Consider the following 24,250-nt stretch of genomic DNA (forward strand, 5'->3'; position numbering starts at 1 on the left):
TTGATTGTTTCTGACTAATCCTTTCCTATGTGCTCTTTCCTTCTATTTCAATCCACGTTGTGTTCCCACAAGTACAAAAGTGTCATTTCATGTGATTTTGCTGCAGTGAACCAGGGCAAAGCCTTTGTTTTCATAACATGTTATCAAATGTATTCTTTAAATTCTTAATTGATTCTATTAAGCTTTAAAAACAGCCCTTTCCTCCCCCCTCCCCACCTTCCCTCACATACAGCAAAAAAAGGAGGAGAAATCCCCCCAAGCCCCCTAGGCAGAGGTCTGGAATGAGTGGCAGGCTCTGCTCGGAGGAGAGCCTGGATCCCGGTGGGAAGGGTGGCTGCAGGTCAGGACAGGGGCTCGTTTACAGAGGATGGAGGGGCCCAGGAGTGCCCAGGGATCAGCAGCTGGGCCAGAGCAACATGGGGAACTCGGGGTACAACAGAAAGGAGCTCCTGGAGAGCCTTTGGGGACCCCCAGGGCTGGAAGAGCCAAGGGTGTCACAGATCAGGACAGAGGGGTTTGGCAGTGATGCCTTAAGCAGCTGGAACAGAGGTTAGATGGAGTTAAGAGGAATAAAGTGGATTTTTATTAAAGTGCCTTCAAAGGCCACACCCTGGCAGTACCGGAGCCACAGTTGTGGCTCTGCCCGGATGGCTCCAAGATGGAAGCAAAAGGGAGCATGGTCATGAAATCTCACATTTTTATAAGTTTTAGTCCATTTGCATACAGGAGTTAACTGCCCAATTAATAGCTTCAAATTATGAAGTTTCATCCTCCTTGCTTGCTTGCCCACCCTCCTCTTTTTGTATTATTTATGCTTTAGGCCTGAAGTTTTCCTTGAGTCTCCAGCTAGAACAAGATTGTTTTGTCTTCACCACCCTGTGACAAGATCCTAGTAACACTTAATATAAAGCTAAAGCTGCACACCAAAGAAGAGCAGAAAAACTTAAAACCTAACCTAACGTATCAGCAGAGCCGAGCAGGGATGCCATGATGGGGGTGACCAGGTCACCGGCACTGGCACCGGTGTGTGGGAAAGAGCTGGCCTTGCTCCGAGTGAAATGCTCTTGCTCCTGCTCCTTGATGAGTGCTCTCTTTACCCCTGAAATAATTGTTTTTAAAACCTGCTCCTCTACAGTCTGAAAATGGCCTTTTAGGTATGGCAGAGAGGTGACCCCACCAGCTCCAGCGCTGATCATATTTTGTGTTGTTGCGTAATCGGCGATTTAAAACCAAAGCAAAACGGAGTTTTCCAAGGATCTTGGGAATTCTGGGTTTACCAAACTCCCAGGCTACAGAGACTCCACAAAGTCTGCGGCTGAGGGGAGAAGTCGCTGTGGATTCCCTCGGGGCTCAAGGCAAGATCCAATAAACGGCCTAAGCTCTGGGGTATCGGGCTGTGATCTGCTAACTCTTACAATAAAGCCTTGCACTAATTAGAGGTAACCCATGTGGGCTTAGATGAGGTCACTGCACTCTCCAGTAATGGATGTTTGAGCATAAAGTTTACCTCTTCTTGTGGGTGGATTTTCTATCAGCAATACCAGGACTTTGTGAATAGTTGTCTGAGTTCCTCATCAAAATAAAATGAGAAATGTGCTTTGAGGGAGGATGGAATTAAAAAAATGAAGTTAACAATTGTAAAGCTAGGTCTAGAGCTAGTTAACTAATTTCCAACCTCTTCTTTTTCTTTATTTTCTTCCCTTGCACAGGTTTGGGAAATATTCAAGTTTTATGGTAAACTGTTCTAGATTGTATTGATTCAATCTTTTTTCAGTACATTAACAGTAACCTCCAGTAACATTTTATTTCATGTGAATAATGAGAAGTAAAGAGGAAAAATAATTATAGTTTCACAGTTATTATATGTTTACTGAAAACTATGGATTTTACCACATATTAGGTATATTCTTATCCATCAAGGGATTAAAAACACGCTGTTGTATCCTGCCATACTTAAAATACTGGAATCCAAGTTTAATGACCAATTGGCATATTAATTTTTTTTAAACCACCTGCTATAAAATAATAACATAATATAAAAATAATAACAACATAATTAGAGCAGTGAAAGGATACATTTAAGATTACTATAATGTTGGAATAAGTAATATAAAATATTTTCTACCCATATGTAGGTCAGTCTAAATGTAGTATTCTATCTCAAGTTATTAAGTCAGCGTACTTAGCCTAAGGAATAAATTATATCCCAAAATGTAAATATTAAAAAAAAAAATGCAGAGAAAATATTAGGTTAATCTGATCTTCTCTCATGTTTCTGGGATGTATCTGAGTTTTCATTCCATAAATTTTCTGGCTTGCACTGTGCAGAGATATTTTTCCCTCCCTTCCTCTCCTACTCTCCGTTATCAACAATAAACCCTTGCACTGCAAATGTCAGAATGTGTGTGTGTGTGTGTATGTAAATGCTGTGCCCTGGCTGAAATGCTTTTCTGGACCCTGCTACAGGGGCCCCAGGTCCTGTAACAATATTCAGGATAACAATGGACAGGATCCCACTGAAATATTTCATTAAGGGGGTAACTGAGGAAAGGTAAGTCTTGTAGATATTCCTTGATGCACTCCCAACGATCCTTTCCATCCAGAAATGTGAGGAGCCCTAGGAGAATGCTTTTTTTGGCACAGTTAGACGTCCAAAAAGTACATTCCTTGTTCTGAAGTGGTCTCACTGCTGTTGGCTAATATTGTGACATATTGGTGGTTCCCATTGTTCCTTGCTCCTCAGATTGCTCACAGTGCCCTCATGGCTTGAACCACGTGAAATTCTTGCTTCTGCTTTCCTGCACACTTCAGTGCCAACTCCTTCATCTTCAAGAGCAAAACACCTAAATAACATCTCTTCTGGCCTTTTATGCTAAACTTGCTTATTTTTCTTTATAGAACACAATATTTTTTTTTTTTTTTTTTTGCACACTCTGCTTCTCTCCAGGCTGGGTCACTCCTCCCTGCTCCATCATGCTCTGTCCTTCTCTCTTCACTTACATCCCTCCAAGGAACCTTTGCTTCTCAGAAACCCCTCTGGTGATGACTCAGAGCAATAAAAATGTCAGATCTCTCTTGCTCTTCTCTGGATCTCCTCTGAACCATGTGGAAAGTCATGGAAAAGGAAGGCTTGCCCTCCTTTCTTTCAAAGGCCAAAAGACCGTAAGAGCAAAAAGAGGGGAAATCTGTGATGGAAATAAATTTTAACAATACTGAAAAGCATGGTTCTAATGCATTCATGTTTTTTGCTGGGATGTGACATTAAATACAAGGATTCTACTTTTGAATATAGATGGGTAATAAGGGACTGGTTTAAATACACAAAATATGCATTTACAGTCATTTGGTTTACTACTTATGCTGGAAAATGCCAGTTTATAAACACAGTTGAAACATAAGTGTGTCTATGCATTTGAACACACAAAAAGGTGTTCTGGGTTGCAGACCTGTTTTCCTTCAATTTTTTGAGTCTACCACAAAAGGGTTTATAGTGGAAAATAGAGGAAAGTAGAGGAAAATAGAGCTGTGAGAACTACTCTGTTTCCTTTCTAAGTTTTCACCAACAATTTCACTACAGCTGAATCTGCAGGGTCTCCTTTTAATTCTTCCATTGCCTAGGCAAGAAATGCAATTCACCACAATTTTAGCACCGGTTAATAATAATTCCATCCATTTTCAGCATAATGCTCACCTGCATACTGAAATAAATGGCTTTGCTGAGTAACAAAGAGGTTATTTTTGTCCTTAAGTGCTTTGCTTAACTACAGACTGTTTCTGGGCTGTAGGCACAGATAGCAACAGATTCTGCCCCTTTGGAGCAGATCTGAGCTGGAAACAGGAGAATGCAGCCATACATATAACAGGAAATAGTACACAGTGCAGATAACTCCTGCAAAATAAAACAAAGACGTGGCAACTGTGTGTCACTGCACGGTCAATTATAAACATTTTTTTCTGTGGTTCTGCTGTGAAAAGAAACAAAGTGCAGGCAGCATTGCTACACAGTTTGTCAGATTGCTAGAGAACCACAACTATGACAGACTGAGATTTTAAATAATCATTAAAAAAAATAGAGTAGATATGCAGTAAAATAAGGCCACATATTGTACATGGCTTTTGAAAAAAAATGACTGTTAAAAGTCTGATATATTTTTAAAATTCTCAAGTTTCAGTCTTTCTCTTAGTTGGCATACAAAACCTGACAAGGTAAATTAACCATTTCACCTTTATTTTCACCGAATTTCCATTTCTAATCTCAAGTGTAATGTAATCCAGCCAGCTGCTTCTTTCCCCTCCTTCACAGGGGGATGTTTATTTACATCTATTCACTGAATTTAAAAACTGCAACCTAAACTTTATGGTAGAGATGACGACATCATTCTGACTGGTACCATTTCCAAGAGCTCACATGTTTGGCCCCAGTTCAGTAAAATGTGGTAATAAGAACTGACAGTCACTAGGAAAAAAAAAAAAGTCATAATTTCTACCTGGAAAAAACTGCTCTTGCTCTTCATTAGTGGCAGTTGGAGACTTTCCAACCATTTAAACATATCCATCATTGCTTCTCTGATTGGATATAAAACCTCAGAAAGACAGGGTCTGGTTCTTTTTCATTGTAATGGTCAGAAATCTGGTGTGTGACCAAGCAGGTAGTCAATATTGACCCATATAACTGTGAGAATACTCAGAATATTAGCAGTCCTTAACATTTGACCTAATAATGCAAAAAATCTTGTCCTAAATATCACAACCATTCTAAGATTCCATATGGGCTATTTGACAGCTGTGACTTGAGGAGAAAGAAAATTTCAGCCATCTCAAAATTTGCTTTATTCTTTGCCTGTTTTCTACCCTTTCCCAGCCCAGTCTGAGTACAGTGGCTCAAGAGATCCTCCAGCATCCACTTCTTTTCCTGGATCTTCTGCAATGCCACAAAGATTGTAATCATCATTATACTTCCTAATTAACTACTTCTTTTTTCTCCACACCATGCACTAATAGTGTATGACTCTGCTTTGCAGAATACTTAATTCTATATCAAATGGAAGTGAGTTTCGGCATCTCCCTTGGTTAGGAGCATCTTAAAATCTAATTTATGCCTTTTGAAGGTTTTGTGCTGGGCTCAGGTCTGGGAAGAACAATATGTGGGCAGCTATTCTTGTAATTAATTGTTTGCTTTCTCTGGCTGCTCTAAGAATCTGTTCTTTGTCCCGTGTATCTGATAATGTCATGACTCTGAGGTTCTTTATAGCCATAGCAGCTAATGTACCTTAATGCATTTATATTTCAGAGTCTTCAGATGGGCTCCAAGCTGGGGTCTTGTTAACAGAAACCAGAGCAGGGTGGAAGCAGCCTTCCTGATAACCACACATTCGAGGCCTCTCGTTGTGACTCTTCTCTCTTGCTGTTCCCGTGACCTCTCCCATTTCCCTCAGAGTCTAATCATCCTTATTACAGTAACAAACATCTTGCATTCTCTAATCTATTGTTTCTAATCTCACAATTTGTGCTCGTCTAGAATGTCACTTTTACAAACAGAGACAGAGTCCAGTGCCTTGTGTTCCCAAAGCACAGGCATCCACCATGAGAGGGAGTGAGGAACCTTCTTAGCTCTGAGAGATTTAGGGTTCATGATTAAGATCCCCTTAACTTCCAGGTGCGAGGTGCTGGCTTTAAACATGGAGCAAGGGAGTGTTAAAATGTAGTACACAAACAGCAACACGAGAAGAAATCCCTGTTATTTTTGCCCTTTTGAAATGCTGGGTTTAAAATCCAGCAGCAAAGGACTCATTGCAGTTAGAATCTCAGCTAACACAAAGTACCACGTGGAAATGCTGAACATCAGAGGCCCCTGGGAGGATTCAGTCTTTCCATCACCATCTCTCACCAGCAGGATTCCCACCTAAGAACATACTGAATAATAGTCTGTCCAGCCTCATCACCTGCCACTGGTGTGGGTACTTTAAGAAAAATAGAAGAGGTACCCAGTGAGACTTGTCTGCCTTCCCAGCACCTGTGGCTTAGAATCACAGAATCACAGAATAATGAGGTTGGAAGAGACCTCCAAGATCATCAAGTCCAACCTATGCCCTAACACCTCAACTAGACAATAGCACCAAGTGCCACGTCCAGTCTTTTTTTAAACACATCCAGAGATGGTGATTCTACCACCTCCCTGGAAAGACAATTCCAATACTTTATTATTCTTTTGGTGAAAAATTTCTTCCTAATATCCAACCTGTACCTTCCCTGATGGAGCTTGAAGCTGTGTCCTCTTGTTCTGTCAGTTGCTGCTGGGTGGAAGAGACCAACCCCACCTGTCTGCAGCCTCCCTTCAGGAAGTTGTAGAGAGCAATGAGGTCACCTCTGAGCCTCCTCTTCTCCAGGCTAAACAACCCCAGCTCCTTCAAACATTCCTCACAGGGCTTGTGTTCCAAGCCCCTCACCAGCCTTTGCCCTCCTCTGGACACGCTTAAGCATCTCAATGTCCTTCCTCAGATCTCCTCAGAATTCCTCAGATCTCATGTAAATATTCATTCTGTATGTTTAGTGAGTCAGATGCACCCAAATACGTGCTGTGGAGTTAGTCTAGGCATGTTCAGTTAAGTGTTCTGAGACGTGGAGGTGTCAGGGTTCCTGTCTGTGCCCTGGTGCTCCTGGAAAAACTTAAAAAGTTAATAATGTGGGTCTGCTGCACGTGCAGCAGTATTTCCTTCCAGGAGTCTGATACAGGTAGCAAACAAGAGGAAAAGAAAAAGAGAACAGAAGAGATCTTTGCTTGAGGAAAAGCACTAACAAAAAGCAGTGTTCACTCGGTCCAAGCAGGACTGTCAGAAGCTCACTCTTATCAAAATGACTCTTGGCACTGTAAACAGCTGTTCAGTCTCCAAATTACACTTTTTTACCTGCTCATCAACAGTTATCAGGGATGTACCATAAACCTGGGTTGTCTTCAGCCATGGCAATGGGTGCATTTGATCTCTTTGACCATTTTCTGTACAATTTAACCCAGACTGAGGTCTAATGTTAAATAATAATTTGCAGATTCATCCATGCTCAATAAAAAGAACATAATTTCTGGCATCTCCCAGTTTAAGCAGGAGAGAAGGACAGCAAGAAAGGGAATTTCGCCAATCTAATTATCTAGAGACATCAAAATAAAACTAGTAGGCTAATAAAAGTTAGTTGGGGGGAAAAGGCAATGAAGAGAAGCATGCAGGGCAGCAGAAAGAAAATACATGATGGGATGAAAGAGAAAGGGAGTTTAAGCAAGTGATCTTTTGTCAGCAAGAGTAAAGAACATAAAACTAGAAAATACCATTGGGTCATCAGAATGGCAGCTGGATGTCCTTATCACTCATATTCTAACAGCTTTTAAAAGGGTGGAAAAATCCTAACTGAATAACCATTCTTTTTTTTGTATTTTTAACAAAGCATATGACTTTCACATTCAGAGGTTCCATTATAACCTCTGGAAACTAAGTGCTAATGGGTTCAGTTTTCATGTCTGCACTTCAGAGTGAAAAAAGGGTCAGAAATGAGTTGCATTTTTTCCTCTTCTCATTTAAAAGAAATGATATTTTGACTTGTAAGGAGCCAAGTGCAGTTCACGTGCTTGGTTTCCTCTGTGCTGCACATAAAAACAGGAAAAGCCAGTCTTTTGGCTGTGCTTCTTTTTATTGTTGGTTGTTTGACATGTTTTTCTTTTACAATTCACAGCAGGGAGCATTTATCTGTTATGAAAACCAGTTGGGCCATTGTTAGGGAAGAAAGCTGCACTTCCCAGGAGGAAGTCAAGTGAATCTGCAGTGTGGTAGGAAGGCATTCTGCAGTGAAGCCAACGTGTGTTGGTGCTGGGGGACTCTGTGCTTTTTGAAGGAGGTGCTCAGCCACTCTCTGAGAAACGTCAGGTCTGTTCACTTAAAAAAAGCAAATATTTTATCTTACATTTCCTTTTTCTACCTCTTCTTTCCTTGCAAAACAGTAAGAAATAGAGTGTTGTCTTATTAATACTCTTTTTTTTTTACAGTCCCAATGTTGAAAGCTCATTTTGCCATTTTTCCTCAAACACAAATTCCTTAAACATTCATATCAAACATAGTCAATATGGTTTTGTAGCTCAGAGGTGTGTATTGATTCCAGATTAGGCCATGGGATTTGATTCTACCAGTCAGTCTTTTGGCCAGAGCTTGGGTGGCATTACACCTTTGAGAAGACCCACAAGTTAAATTCGCTCCAGGTTGAATAAATGTAATTTCATCTGTCTAGATCAAATAATAAAATTAATTTTAAATATCATCTAAATCATTCATCCAAGACAGAAAGCTTAAACTGTGCGAAATTTCAAAGTGGACCTCAGTCAGGAATCAGTATCTGCTCTTTTCAGCAATATTCTGATCTGAAGTCAAACTTTGCATTTGCATAATGTTGTTGTCAAACTCTGAATGAAGAACACAGAAAGTAAGATTTTCATCTTGATTTATATTGTATGACTTGCTCATATATGTGGTAGGGTTTAAAGTACATAATTGAATTATTCAGCCTTCTTTTTAAGTTATATATCCAGTGTACCAGATTGATATGGTTTTTTAACTTATTGGGTTAATCAAATTATTGTGAAATCCTGTATTTATAATTATTAATATTTCTCTTGGATGAATATTTGTTTTTATACACAGCTTACAAGCCAATAACAATAAATTTAAGACTAGAAAGCAAAATAAGGATAAAAAATAACTGGATTCTCACCTTTTAAAATGCTAGTCCAGTGTTTCATTTTGTGCACTTGCTTTTGGGCTCAATTTGACCTTTGTAAAATATACAAAGCCAGGACACCAGGCTGCAGAGTTGATATTCAGACTTCTGCCTTGTGGACTGGGATTTCATTAATACATTGGCTCTTCAACTGGTGTTTTAGTGCAAAGGCTGTGAATTGCCTGTGAAATTTCCATTGTTCCTTATGACTTTTGTTCTTTTAATAAGTCCTCAATAATTCAGTGTACTAGATTGCCTCTGTGGGAAAAATATTTATTCCAAGAGATCTCACAAAGATAAAAAGCTCATTGAAAATAGCTCCTCAGTTCTGGCTGAGGCAAAATAGCAGTACAAGACAAATAATTGGTTCTAATGAAAAAAAATAAACCAAAGCAAACAAATTCCAGAGGGGCATATTTTAGTTTGTTTCACTAAGACTTAAGAATTCCATATAGCAAGAATTATAAGCTTCCTGATCAAACTGTATTAAAAGTCCAAAGTCCATTTCACACTTGAACTCCTCTGTGTTCCAGCTATTTTTATCTGAAGTTATGCAAGACTGTGTCCATGGGTAAGTCATCTAAAAGTATTAAAAGCTACAGATATCCATCATTTAGAACATCAACTGACATCCACTTCATTGTAGAAAAATAAAAAAAAACATTTTGGTAGCCCTTGACACAATTTACAATATACATTTTTTTTTGCTTGCATGCACTGTAATTGGGCAGTTTGGGCACAGTTTCTTGCTTATAAAGCTTATATTGAGATAGAAATGACAAATGTTTGGGACTGAAGTATTTCTTCTTCTATTTCTGGAATAGAAAAGGACCTAGAAATCTTTGGAATATTTAGATGGTGAAGGCACTTTTGTATTGATACAAATCATATTGTAAGTCTAAAATGTTAAGATTTAAATTTGTCGATCAAGGGGTATATTTAATACGAGGGTTCAGAGCTTTCCAGGAGAAGAAACCCATTCCCTGGCAATGGATAAATTCCAACAACATTTTGAAACAGAGATCAAAGTGATTTTGTAGACTTGCTAGGTTTGCATCCATTAGCAGAGGTTACTCCTAAAGAGCAAATACTTGCCTTTGAAATGAAGTAGACAGCCTCAGGTATCAGGTGTTTCCAAAAACATTCCCCACAGAGAAATACAAAAAAAAAAAAATTCTTTATCTCCCATTTCAAGGCATATTAGTTTGTCTATGAATTCATATCATCCTAAAGTGTATTTTAGGAAGAAAGTAAAAATATTTCCAACAAGGCTGCTTAATCTATTTGCATACTATCTGCTACCTCCTCCTGAGACTGCTTTTATCCTTGACATGAAAAAATAAATGAATGCTTCATCAGGCTTCAGTGTATTCCTCCTTCTTAGAAGCATTTCTTGGAAGGAGCTAAAAATTCTGCTGGAGTCTACAATAATATTCTCATGAAGTTCAGAAATGGGTAGTTCACACTGATGGAAATGAATTTGAAAAGAAGTCCAGGATAATATTGAAAACTCAGTACAGATATTTAACTGAAAGTTGGAAAGTAAAGAGGATACCCTTGAAGATAAGAATATAAAACAAGTTATTGGTGTCGTTATGAGGGACAACTGGGTAAAATTTTGCTAACACACACGATCACTGTTATCTGTTTCCTGTCTCTAAAATAATTTAAATATCTTCCCATTTTAAAAAGAAGTAAATGAAAATGTGCTATATCACATGCAACAAAAAATCATATCTAACAGATTAACTGTAGGTTCCATTAACAGACCCAAAGCTGATCTTTAGCCTTCAGTTTGTACAGCTCTGCCCCTACATGCATTTTTATTGCTGGTTTTGCCTGCTCTAACTGTGCATTAAAATCTGCTGTCATAATAAACTCTTCAACAAAAAAAAAAAAAAAAAAAAAAAAAAAAAAAAAAAAAAGAACACCACAAAAAAAACCAGCAAACCTTCTCACAAGTAAATTCATTCCCTCTCACAGTTTGCCAAATTTGGTTCCATCTTGCTTGTCACTGTTGTTATTTTTCTGTAATGCAATAGCATTTGTAGGTCCCCTGCAGGATTGGGGGCTGGCTGTGTCAGACACTGTGTAAATAGACAAGGAGAGACAGTCCCTGTCCCTGAGCACTCCCAGTCTAAATAGACCCAGTGGGGAGGGAAGCAGGAGGATGGAGCACTGAAGTGATTTTGCCTGAGGTCACACCTGAGGTTCATTAGTAGTTTTTGGGAAAGAAACTGGTCTTTCTGCTGCCCTTCCAAAATCCTTTCCATAAACCTCTCATATGCTGATTGAAATTTTTCTTAAGCATTTGCAGTCATAGTGTTGTCCTTTACTTGTATTTCTGTGTAGTGTGCTGGGTGATTTTCATGCCACAAAGCTGATCCCAGTTCTTTTATGGGATATTGGAATACAGCTTGCCAGCCTGATGGGCCTCTGGGGCTATTATTACCTCATAACTGGAGATTCTGCTCCAAAGATTCTGAAAACCTGAGCAACCTGACCTAACTTTGACATTAGCCCTGAGCTAACAAGGGATTGAACTGCACTTCCAGCCTGGATGAGTGTACAGTTATGATTTTAGTGGTGACTAAGTTACTTCATTCTTATACTTTTTTATAGCTCTGGCAGAACATCATCTAATTCTAAAGGAGTTCATGTTACCTATTCTGTCAACCCCGCACCCTTTGCATGTAGGCAGGAACTTTTCTGAAAAAAAGTTCAGAGCAACATTTTCTTTAGGAACACTTCTAAACACTGACAATTCTGTTACTGCTATGAATTCCATTCTCTTGTTTTCCACTCTCTCTCACTCTTTGTGATCAAGGAAATCTGAATGAAAGGGAGACTTTTCCATCTGAAGAGTTAATCTTATTCTTGTAACTGTTCCTCACCTGAAGCCCTGAATTGTGTCCACAGGAGCCATTTGTGAAGGGCTCACACAGAGGGTAATGGCAGTGGGAGCAAGTGGAATCCCAGGAAACAAAAATACGATTCTCATATGAACCCATCTCCAAAAAGAATGCAAAGAAAATATATTCAATGCAAACACTCTTTCAGTGAAACCTTATGGTCATAAAGTAAAAAGGCACAAAACTCAGAAGTTTCAGCACTAGGCTTTTGTGGTTTTGTTGCATTTTTTTCATTAAACTTTTAGCTTTTGTGTCTGTCTCCCATCCTGATTTGCCTCAGTGGATCTGAGTTAATGTCTGAGGTAAAAGTTTGTATTCTAAATTTCTGACACAGAGCCACGTCTATTAGGCACCATGGCTTAAGTTTGCAAACTATGAGCACAAGTATGTTAAAAACCCCCAAAAAAATGAAATTAAATTTCTCTGTGAACACTGATTTGAGCTTTCTGTTTTTCCAGGTGTAAAAAAAAACATCTACAGTTATGTTACATGAATAGAAAGCCTTTGTACTGAGTGTTTTCTTCAATGCTTTTGGGCTTTTTATATAGTGGGACATTATGTCATCTATTCATTTCAACTTCTTTATTTCTTCATTGAGTTTGCAATCAACTTCTTGGACAAAAGTAAGGCCTCTGAGGAACCCACAGTAACCAAGATCACCAGGAAAGCTGCACAGACATCTAAACCTAGCCTAACTCCCAGTTTGGTACAAATTCCTCTTGCATGGAATGGGTCATGTGCACGTTAGTTCAGACCTTTGACACTCAAAGCAGCGTTCACGTGGCTGACTCTGCCATGTGCTGTCATGCCTGAAGAAAGGCACACCTGTGCTGGCTTCAGTTTTTCCTTCCCAGCTGAGGCTGGTTAGTGGCTGAATGACCTGTCCAGTCCATCTTCAAGTGTTTCACCTTTGTGACTTCAACCCAGGCACTTGATTTCCCCACCACCTTTCTCTTGCTGTAAGAATGGGCTGGCTGTTTGGCTTAGGATTATTCTAATGTTTGTGCAGTGCCCCAGATTTGAAATGAATACAAGAACTGAGGCTTCCCTACTGTGGTGCTATTTGTACTACATGGTATTTTCTTTACATTAAAAAAAAATAAAATGCAGTCACTGGAATTTTATTGCAAAAGCCAACATAAATCAGGTAAGGGAGACTATGTAGTGAACTTTCTCAATTCTTTGCTGAATGTAGTGCAGAAGATACTATCTGAGTATGTTTTCACTTGTTTTGAAAACTCCAGCAATCCTAGTATAATGCTAATGCATAGAGGCTTCAACTGAGTTTGTGGAGGTACCTAACATAGGGCATTTCCTAAACTCTCCTGGTTGGTGCTGCCACCCTGACATTATTTTTTAAAATTTTATCAGCAATTTTTATTTCTGGAATGCATTTGCTGTTGTTCAATAAACAAAAATATACTTTAGCAGTAATGACACAGTGACATCCTATCCTTGATTCAACACTTGAGTTGTAAAACTGTTCTGTGGGCCAGTTGGAAAGGAGATACAGAAAAAGAGTAGATAACATTTTTTTTTTCTCTTTCCTGTCTTACCAGAATCCATTGCAATGGAATACAGAAAAACTCCATCTAGAGATACAGTTTTTGGAGATCTGTCTCTGATATAGGTGTTACTACTGGTGTTCTTGATTCTTTTGTTTTGAGAGACACCTGAGGTGACCTTAAGTTTGCTGTGTTTAGAGGTGAAACATGAACTACAAGAAAATCATGTTAAGTCTGAAAAGAACAAAAATATGCCCTTCCCCCCTAAAAAAAAAAAAAAAAAAAAAAAAAAAAAAAAAAAATTTTAAATTGACACAAGCCCAAGGAGCTGTTACTTGCTGCTGATGCAAATGAGAGGAAGAAAAACTATTTCCATCTGCTGGGCAACACACTAATGCTGCAAGGGAAAAAGGTATTTGGGCACATCTAAAAGATTCAAGGTGATTAGTAAATTGTCAGAGTAAATTCCTAAACCTGAGTCAATGCTCACGGCCCATGAATCTCTCTATGCTCTTCCCTTGGCACCCATGGTCTGAAGCATCCACTCGGCACTGGGCAGCTCTCAGTGTGTGCAGCACGGGCACCCCGAGGGATGCTGGCATCCAGAGGTGTGGGATTCCTGCAGAGAAGGCAGGGCAGGGAGCAAGCTTTAGCAGCTGGCATTTGCAGGTGGTTGTGATGCCTTAGGATTTTAGCCTTTTTATATTTTTCATACACTTGTAATCCTGCAATTGTTTAGTGTATAACTCTAAAGCTCCATAACCTGTCAGCAACTGTTGTCCTGTTTTATTCAGACAAAACAATTCCTCTCTGGGCCTGGGACTCAAGGATACCTTACTGCCTCAGGCCACCAAAAATTATAAACAAAAGTGAGTTGGGGATGAGCAAACTGGGGGTACATGACTTCATTTCTTGAAGCTGTAATTGGAGGATTAACCCCTGATATTTAAATGGACCAAACTTATATCTGTGTGAAAAACTTGTGACCATTGTCCATCTTGGGTGTAGCCTCTGCGAGGCTTTTGAGTGCCCAAAGTGTACATATTGAAGACCTTTAACAAATACCCATTTTTATTCTCTTAATCTTGTCTAGGCTCTGTTTTAGGTAGCCACTCCAGTGCATCAGTCAGGGCCAGGCAGCGTGAGCAGCGTGGGGAGCAGGGGCTGCAGAACGCAGTGAGGAGATGGGTCAGCAGAATGCTGGTGCTGAGCTGTGAGTGTGAGCTGGGCTCAGGGGTGTCTGCAGCTGTGCTGAGCTCGTGAGAAAGCTGAGAGCTCCTGGGAACTCAAACTCACCTGACCGTGGTCTTTGGGTGGGGATTTGGAGGAGGGGAAACAGCTTTTCACAAAGACACACAGGAAAGCTGCTGATGCTGTGCCTGTGAATTGGGGGCTGTTTGGACCTTTCTGAGGGGAAGCTGCTGCCATTAAAGGGACTTTTGTGTGAGCAGAAATGATGGTGCAGAACAGGGCTCTCCCCTACTGCCCAGGAGCTTCCACTGTGGGTGGCAAAAGCCATTGGGAGTCTCAATGAGCTCCTGACTGAGGTGTTGGGACACCCCAAGGAGCTCCCTTGGAAATAGATCTGGGACCACACATCGTTCTGAATGCTGCACTAGTTTTCTGGCTTGTGAGGAGTCAGATTTATTAACAATTTGTGTACTTGGAGCTTTGTGTGCTGGGCACATCCTGCTCTCATTAGTGCTAATTGCAATAGGAAATATGCACATAATCCCACATCCAGTGCCATTTGCCTCTAACAGAATAAGTTTCTAGAAAACAAAATTAAAACATGTATGTAATAAGAGAAAATGCTTACAACTTGACTTTATTTCACCTTAGATCTCAGTGTTTTCTAAAATGTTAAACTGCTGGGTATTAATCAAGTCAAGCTGGTTAAATTTGTCTTTTTGATATCTAAAATGGAACTCTGTTTTATAGCTTGAAAGATTGTTTTTTAAGAATATAAAGTTTTGAGAACCTTTGACTGATCTGTAGTAAAATATTTTACTGTAATTTCATTTGCCTGAACAAATATTTTTAGAACATTAACAGAAATTTATGGCATAAAATAATTTCATGTACAAATATTTATATACGTGGTCCCAAGGAAGTTAAAAGTGTAATGTTTTTATAGAAAATATACAATACAGCATATACTCTCCATACAGTATGTATTATCTGAAATGAGGGAGGAGGGAAGTTTCTTTCGGTATCTCCCAGAAAATATCTTTCATTTAGAATACAGCTGATAAACGTTAGCAAACTGAAATTTTATTTTGTAGTACTGATACACCAAGAAACTCAAATACAGAATCAAGAAGATGTTTTTGATGGAGATTGAAAAGCAAAACAGTGACTGCAACTTTAGGAACTGTGTGTGTTGTAGAGGGCAGCCTTTAGTCACTAAATCTTCTGTCCCACACATCATCTGTTCAAATTTATTGCTTTTCACAGTGAATAGAAAGAAGTTGCTACTCACAGAATGTTTGGGGAGAAGTTTGTAATGCAACTTAAACCCAGAGTTGTTGAATTCTTGATTCAAACCCTCACCCTTCTGCTGATGTTGTTAAAGCCTAGACCTGAGCTGAACTCCCTCTGACCCTCAGTGAGGAACGTGCCAGTGCCCTGAGCTCAGCATAAGGAGATGAGTTCTACCTTGCATATAATGTAAATAATATTTATGTAAGCCAGCTCACAGCCAGCCAGTTCAAGTGCCCTCGTTCTCAAATCAGCACGGGCTGTTTTCACTGCTAATTTGCCCTCCTCCCCTGCTTGATGCAGTTACAACACTTGCTTCTCAAACCTGCCAGGCTTCACCTATTTTTTCACAAGCTGTCAGACACCTGTGGTAGCATGTGCTGTCATGAGCTGGAGGAGCTACTTAGGCTGAGGCTGAGCCAACACAAAGCTCTCCATGACTGATGGGCAGGTTCTGCTCCAGCTGCACATCCCTCCCCTCCCTGCTCTGTCCATCATCCTTGAGATCCATCTCTGAGCCAATTCACAAAGCTGCATCAGCCTCACTTCAGTGCCCTGGAAAATCATAGAAAAGATGATTCTGGGAGGGATTGAAAACCACCTGGAAGACAGCACAGTCATTGGTCACAGCCAGCATGGCTTCATGAAAGGAAAGTTCTGCTTCTCAAACCTGATTTCCTTCTACAACAGGGCTGGGCTTTACAGTATATTTCTTTAGCAGTGCGATGGCTTTTGCTTGGAGACATGAAAAAGTTCAAAATTAAGAAGTGCTCCTATAATGCACACTTAATTCTTGAATGGAAAACACTTTACATCCTATTTCAGATTTTCAATGGCAAGTATTATGGGATAGAGCAAAGCCTGCATTAAATGAGTAGTTGCTTATTTTTTTAATGTATTTATGCTTCTGATATAGTCTGTAAAAGTAGTTGGTGGCTTGTTTATTTTTGCCCCAAGTAAGATATGAATGTGAAGTTTTGCTTCACAAACACAGAATTATCCCATGTAATGTTCACAGGAATAATCAGTCTGGTTCTCTTCCTGAAGTCAGACATTTACACCTTTTCTCAGTTATGTTTGTTTTTTTTTTTCAGTACTATGTAGAAACTTGACTTCTCACAGATATTTCTGACTTGCCTGTCTCTCATTCAAAAATCCCGATTTGAGCACGCTCTTCTTTTCAAAGGTATATTTCACCTCTGCTAATATTTTATGACTCTATCAGTTATTAATGCAGTCAACTCATAAACACAGTTTAGGGGGTACTGGCCTTGGAAGAACTTTCCAGGAGACCAATATATCAAATCAGTTCTGAAGTTCCTTGACCTCAGGATAGCATTACAGGTTTATAATTTACTAAACACTTACATGACCCAGAGAACAAAGGATTGCCAAGTCAGTCAAAACTAAATTACTCCTGACCTTAAATTAGTAATTTTCATGCTATTAAAACTATGGCTAAATCACTCTTGAGAAATTATTTTGAACCTATAAATCAGGTTTGTATTTTTCCATATTTATGCTCACAACCTAGAACTTTGTATATACTTTAGTGCATGTTTAATTATTTTCTGAAATTCACCAAAGAGCTTAACTCATGCAGGTGAATTAAATGTGGTGTTTTATACATATATATGTCTGTCTCCAAAATGCCCAGTTTTCTTGTGAACAATATGAAAATATGCAATAAAATCATGCAGAAATAATGAGGATAAATAACTGAAGAACACTCCCTGAACACCACTTTTAATTGCATAATCGGGCTGCCACGTTGCAAATTTTAATTTTGAATATGGTTTGATACCTATCCACAGCCTCTGCTCTCAGGGAAGTAACTCATGTACAGAATTACTTGCATGTGGGTTTGCAGAATCAAGCCCTTCATTAATTCTGAACAGATCTTGGCCTATGCAGGTATTTTTCTTCAGTCATTTGGAAAGTTAAGTTAGTTCCCCATTCCCATTCCCTAGGTACTTCCATTAAAGAGCTATTTTGGAAGGTGTAGGAGAGGTGTGTAAACACTTTCAGGGTTTAACTTTACAGCTTCCAGGAATAGAGACTGTAGTTTCAAAACCCGACCTGAGGTATCTGAAAAACAACACACAGGAATGATATATTTTTTAAAACTTTGTGTGCATTTTGAAGAGTCTCCATAGTCTGTAAGTGTGTATTATCAATTATCTTGATGACACTTTATAATTCAGGGAAATTATCAGTTATCATGCAGACTCAACAGGTTCACCAGTACAGGTGATTATTCTACAGAGAACACATTTAAAGATGGGTTCTCTGTAGAATAAAACGGTTTTATTTCCCCTGTAGTCCTCACAGCATGAGGCTTGAAAATTTGAGAAAGATTGAAGGATGACAATAGGAATTTTAAGATTGGGAAAAGAGCTTAAAACTTGAGATTATGAGTCTTTGTGGTTAAAAGACTGGTAATAGGAGAGATTAATTATTTTGTCAAATGTGAAGTAGGTCATGCTCAAAAATGTTCCCGTCTGATTCCTGTTTTGTCAGCCTCTGCTTGGTATCATGTGAAGTTAGGTACCTTTGATTCATGGAGTGTTGTGTAAACGTCTGCTGATTTCTATCTGTTCTGGTTTGCACTTCTGCCCTGAGGTTTGCTTTGAATTTCAGGTTTGGGCAAACTGAAATTGTCAAAGAAAATTCACTTTAAATTGCAGCCTTTCAAGTGGTTTTGTTTCGAATCCATGCCAAACCTGAGATTGTGCATAGTTTGTTTTTGCATAATAGCCAAGCAAAAAGATAAATTGTGTCAAGCTCCTTTGGAATGGGGTTGAAGTTTATAGTTTTGTGAACTTTTAGAAAACTACACCTGTAATCCATTATCAAGCCAGCTCAATGCTGTGAGGACTTGCTGGAGGACAGCAGAATGCTGGGAAACTTCTGTGTAAGAGAATTAAATTAGAGGAGAAGAAGTATGTTCTTACTTCAGCTCCGAATGTACAGGGTCATGACCTATTTCACTTTTTGGAGCACTGAAATTTTGGGCTTGAGTACGTGAATGCTTGAGCTGCTGTGTCATCTCTGCAATAAGTTCCTTCAGATACAGAATAAAGCCAGCTGCTCAAAGAGAATATAAAACTGATTTGAGGCAATTTCTATGTATCTGTTCCTTGGATAAAGAAAATAATTCCATTTCAGCGGGAGTCCTGATAGCATCATTCCTAGTTTTTATTTCGTTCTTACACAGGGTTTCCAAGAGGAGTTCTCAGATTGTTGTCAGAGAACAATCAGTGGGCATGTGTCAAATGAAATACAGATCCCCTTGTGATTTGGGGTTTTCTTTGTTTGAACATATTTCTGTATCTAGATCTTAAAAACAGCCTTCAGCAGTGCTAACATAATTAATTGTTTATATCAAGTGTTCTAACTACAGCAATTCAGGTGGTTAGCCACCTAAATGAGTGCATAATTATTTAGAAACACTTTTGATTGAAGTACTGGCATCCTCAAGGCCCAATTAAAAAAACCAAACAAAACACACGCAAAAAAATCAAAACCCAAAACGTTGAGACTTTGAAGCACTAATAGCCATTATCCTGTTAATTAGCTCACCTCCTGCACTCTTTAGTAAATGGCTATCTTTTGCTTCTATCAGATACTCATTTGCTAATAACTTTCCATGAAAAAAGAGCTGATGATCTTTCAAAAGAGGGGGAAAAAAGACACTTTAAAATGGAGTTTTTCCATGACAAAATTTTGGCAGGCAGTGGAAGTTTAATTTATTTTATTTTGTAACAGAGGAGTGAAAACAAAACTCACTTGATGCAGACAGAATTCAGGACACTGTTATTAGTGGAAAATTGTCAAAGTCCTTTCCATTATTTGAACTGAGTCTTCCCAGGATGATTTGGTGTTTCATGGGATTCATAGCATGGATATGCCATTCTTCAGTAGCATCTTGTAAACCAGTTTACATCTCTGAGATATGTGGTCTTTATTCTGCACCAGATGATGCAGTGCAGGGTATGTCTACAGGGAAGAGTCCCATTTACAGGGAGGAGAAATGGCATAAAGCAAGTAAAATGTATTCATTTTGTAAGAGGATAAAATATTTCTTTTTTTGGAATCAAAAGTGCATTTAAAATGAAGAGGGGAAAATTGAAGCATATTATCATTTCAGGTTCAAATGCTTTCAGAATATTTTGTTTTGTAATGACTTTTAAAGTATTTTTCCTTTGTATTAGGATGGAAACAAAGACAGGAAAATCAGAATTCCCCAGAGCATGAAGGCACAGATTTCCTCACTTACATTGAAAACAGAATTTTTCCTGTTCTTTAATAGTAAGTCACAAGCAATTAGTATATGAACACTTTCCTTCTGTTCATCCACTGGCTGAGCTAAGGTCTGCCAGAAAAATAAAAATGCCAAGAGATAGCATCTTTTCCTGAAAGTAAAGAAAAAATGCACAATCTTTGAACAGAAAATAGTTTCTCAATGAGCAAGTGAAATCTCTTGAAATAAGCAGCTCAGCAAAATTTCTGGTTTCAGTGATTGTTTTCACAAGTGAAGCTTGCAATTCTTTGCAAGATATTTATTTCTATCGTAAACTATTGATAAGCACTGCATATTTTGAGTATTAGGCAAGTGAGACCTGTAGGATTTTTATGCATGTTCTTACATGAAATACAGGGTGGAAAAATAATACGTGTCTGTGGTCATGTAAAGTTCCCTGTGAGGTTCTATGAGTATGATCACTGTTGTCTGCAAAATAGTTCAAGCACACTAATTTTTTTTTTCTTTTTAAAGATACATGATTTTTGTCTGGTTTTGAAATGGCAGTTTCTCCAGTGGCAAAGCAATATCCTTTCTTGGCACATGGGTTTATAGAAACTGCCATTGGAGCTCAAAATGGGTTGTGATGGAAGTTTGCATGGACCTTGTGAGGATATCTGTGGGTTTGAGAAGACCTTGAAAAGGCAAATCTGCAGGTGATCAGATAGGAGATCCCTTTGAGAACCAGTTCTCAAGGAGCTTTTCTGCTGGTATAAACTGATTGTTGTGTCCCAATGCTCGATACCAAACATTAGCAGGGGATAAAGTAATTTTCTTTGAAGATGGCAAGTTTCAGCCATTCACATCCCATGACCAGGTACTCACAGATACCATTCTGTGTGTCCCCCAGCCTGTGTCCCAGCTCAGCATCCAGGTGGGATGCTCAGGGTTTCTTGCCATTCTGTGGAGGGCCATGTAATGCTCTGCTGAGTCTTCATGCTGGGACATCCTCAGGATCCCAGGTGCCACCAAACCTTTTTTGCCTTTGGGAGGTGATAGTGACCAGGATATTTTATTTCCTCCATGCTCTGACACCTCTGGGAATGATTAGGATTTATTTCCTCCACTCTGTCTTCTTACCAGAGTGTCTTAAGACTCCAGCCCTGTTCTGTATTGTCCTACCATCACCTCTTAGTGGCCTTTTTCAGTTCTGACTGAACCTGCTCCTTTGTGTTCCTGAATTGGGTATTTTCAACAGCTGTTCATAATTGTGCTGTGACGTTCATGCACCTGCCACCCTCACAGTGCTTTTTGTGCTGGTGTTCCCTTTCTACCACTTCCACACATAGATCTTCCCATTCATTCTCCATTCTAGCCAGTCTAAGCATCTCTGTTATGAATCTCTGTAATTACTGGTAGCATGATTCAAACCACAGGCAGAAAAATAACGGGGAAAAAATGTAGGATTTCAGTCTCCCCTTGCAATTCCACTCTCTCTTCTCTACACCACAGCCTGGTCTCCCTGCCAGGCCATGGGCAGTGCATCTGGCACCCCTGAAGGTACCCTGGAATAAAGATAGGCCTGGAAAAGGCTGAAATTGCTCTGCTACTCCAGTTGAAGAGAGGAGCCTAGAAGCTGAATACTGACAAATTTAAATAAAAAATAAGGCACTTTTTAATAGTATATAAAGGTCTTTCTATCAAGGCCAGTTGCCTTTCTGGAAAGTTACTTTACTCCTACTCAAGGTTTTTGGCTCAGGGCAAGGGCAGCTGTGTGAAATGCAATCCCCTGCACTGTTGAGCAGGTCACATTTATGATCTAATGGTCCTGTTTGGCTTCAGATGCTGTGAGTGTCTTGCATTGCTGGGTATCTGGTGAACAGGGAATTAATTCCTACATGGATTGCTCAGGTGCTCAGGAGAGGAGGAGCAGGGCAGGTAGAAAGGGGAGAATGCTTTGGAAAACAACCTCTGCTCAGGGCTCAGTGTCTTGGCAGTTTATCCCAAGCCTGCAGACCAGTATCCATTGTTTCTTATCACCATTAAGGGATAAACATATTGTCACTGCTCTTTTTTTTTTTTTTCCACCCCCTCCTGACTCATTCTATAAATAAAATACAACTTCATTTGGGACTGCTAATTGCCTTAAAATCCCCATGACAGCTCCATAACTTAGGTTTTACACCTATTTTATAGACATATAAACTAGAGCACAGCCAGGTAAAAGAACTTAAACAAGATCACCCGGAAACACATAGGCCAGTCACATCAATCAGTTCAAGAAACCAGGAGTTGTGTTTCCATAGCCCCTGCTGCAACTACTAAATCACAAGAACTACTAAGGAAAAATCCTGCCAAAAGCCACTGTTTTTTTGTTTTTTAAAACCACAAGAAGCATTTTGCGTTATTCCACAGGGTCTCTCCCTAGTACTCGGTGCACATTAATTAATTACTTTTTTTTTTTTTAAAAGAAATGTGAAGCCTTGAGCAGCCCAAAAGGCATTGAAGTTTTAATTCTCAGAACTATTCCCTGACTTGACTGTTATCCAGTTCCTATTCAGGCAAGATAGGAATTAAGATTAATGACCCCAAACAAACTGGTATTTCAGAGAATCAGTCTTTGCCAGGCATTATATTCTCATGACAGAAAATCATTGAGGCATAAATACAGCGCTCAGTCATTGGTGTATATTAACAACACCACGTTGTTCCCATAAATGCTGAATACAGAGAAGAGGAAAATGAAGTTCTAAAGTTCATTAATTTTGGTTGTGGCATTTTTTTTTAAAGTGAGAAAACCAGAACCAATAGAAAAAGGCCGTCCCATTACCGTGCTGCACAGATGTGAAGGCTATTCAGATTCCAGAAAGATGTCTCTGGGAAGTTGTTTGGACTTGGTGATGGCTGTCTCAGCAGTGTCTTTTAGCAGCTAGATGGTCTGTAGGCATTTTTTAAAAGATGAATTGATGAAGACCAAGTTTTAAGGAGAGATAATTAAAAAAAAAAAATACTTAGCTGCTAGGATCAGTGAATATTGTAATATGTGGGATAAAAACATGTCATTATCTGCCAGCATCTGTCCGCATCCCAAGAAGGGGTTTGTGGCTTAAGGGTGTTTTCTAAGCAAATGAGAGCTGGCATGGAGACAGGAGCATTTCACCTATCTTGGGACCAGCAGTAGTGATGGTCAGAGCTAACACAGGAAGTTATTGTGGCAATTTCTAGAAGCTGTTTGCTCAGAAAAAAAAGAAAAGAAAAAGAAAAGAAAAAAGAAAATCTTTCTGTGTTTGCACTTCTGAAAAGAAATGTTTGCACACTGAAAAGACATTCCTATGACATCATCTTGTTTGTTCTGACATTGCAAGAAAAGAATGGAAGAAATAAAATGGCAGAAAAGAGACCAGGGACTTTTATTTTGCTGCCAACAAAAAATAGAGGAAAGATGTAACCACAATATCCAATGGCTACTTTAGTTCTCAGAGACAGTTCAGCAGATGAGTTGTTGTCCAAGGGCAGTTGGGCTCCCAGACACAAGAGCATTCTGTAGTAAGCTTAATTACTCATTTTAATTATGCATTTTAATTAGCAGGGGACTAACACAGTGCTTTTCTCCCACTTTCTCAATAAACCCACTTTGTAATATGACAGAACAAACTTGTAACTGAAAACTCCAACTGTCTGCAGTTGAGAAAAACAACTCCAAGTTCAGGGGCTTTTCTTCTTCATGAAATCACATTCAGTGAGCAGATTACATCCACCTCTGAGAATTTTCAGGAGCTTTTTACTTACTTTATTCTGTTCCTGGACAACCTGAAGAAACCACCCTGTGCTGCTACTTCTCCCAGTGGAGTTTCCTTTGCCCATGTATTGTCTGGCCTGTTGTTCCCTCTAAACCTGTCCTGGTTCTTCCTCTTCTGGCAGTTTGCCCTCAGAGCTGTTGTCCTGTCCTTGCATTGTCTTCTCTGCCCCTAAATTCCCTGCTGTAGGAAACCTGATTTCTTTTCCCTTCACCTCAGGGAAGGTCAGGTTAGAGGGGCAAGTAGAATTCAGAGGCAGCAGTTATGTTGGATGGGTGGGTGGGTAAAGGCAGCAAATGCCACAAAATCTTCAGCAAAACAACCAGATCCCAGAAAGCAGCCCCTCACAAGCTGTAATCTCTCACTTCTGTACTCTTTCCTACCAGGATTGTACCTGTAGAGGAGGGATTTGCAGAGTCTGCAGCATTCCTTCACAAACTGAGGCTGTCAGCAGAACATGGTGAAGCCAAATAGGCCTCCAGGCTGCTCTGTTTGAGAGGAGCCAATCCTAATTTATTTGTAGCTTTGAGCCAAACACAAGCTTGGAAAGGTTCAGGT

The 24,250-nt window shown here is 39.4% G+C and overlaps 1 protein-coding gene and 1 long non-coding RNA gene across 2 annotated transcripts in view; both read left to right on the forward strand.

Moving 5' to 3' along the window:
* Positions 1-24,250, forward strand: part of LOC128807944 (potassium voltage-gated channel subfamily KQT member 1-like) — a 410,223-nt gene that overhangs the window by 188,875 nt on the left and 197,098 nt on the right. The window lies entirely within an intron of this gene.
* LOC128807945 (uncharacterized) lies at positions 11,283-12,102 on the forward strand. Its single transcript, XR_008437324.1, has 2 exons — positions 11,283-11,340; positions 11,674-12,102. It is a non-coding gene; the product is annotated as an uncharacterized LOC128807945 (long non-coding RNA).

The sequence above is a fragment of the Vidua macroura genome, chromosome 5 (assembly GCF_024509145.1).
Source record: "Vidua macroura isolate BioBank_ID:100142 chromosome 5, ASM2450914v1, whole genome shotgun sequence".
NCBI lineage: Eukaryota > Metazoa > Chordata > Aves > Passeriformes > Viduidae > Vidua > Vidua macroura.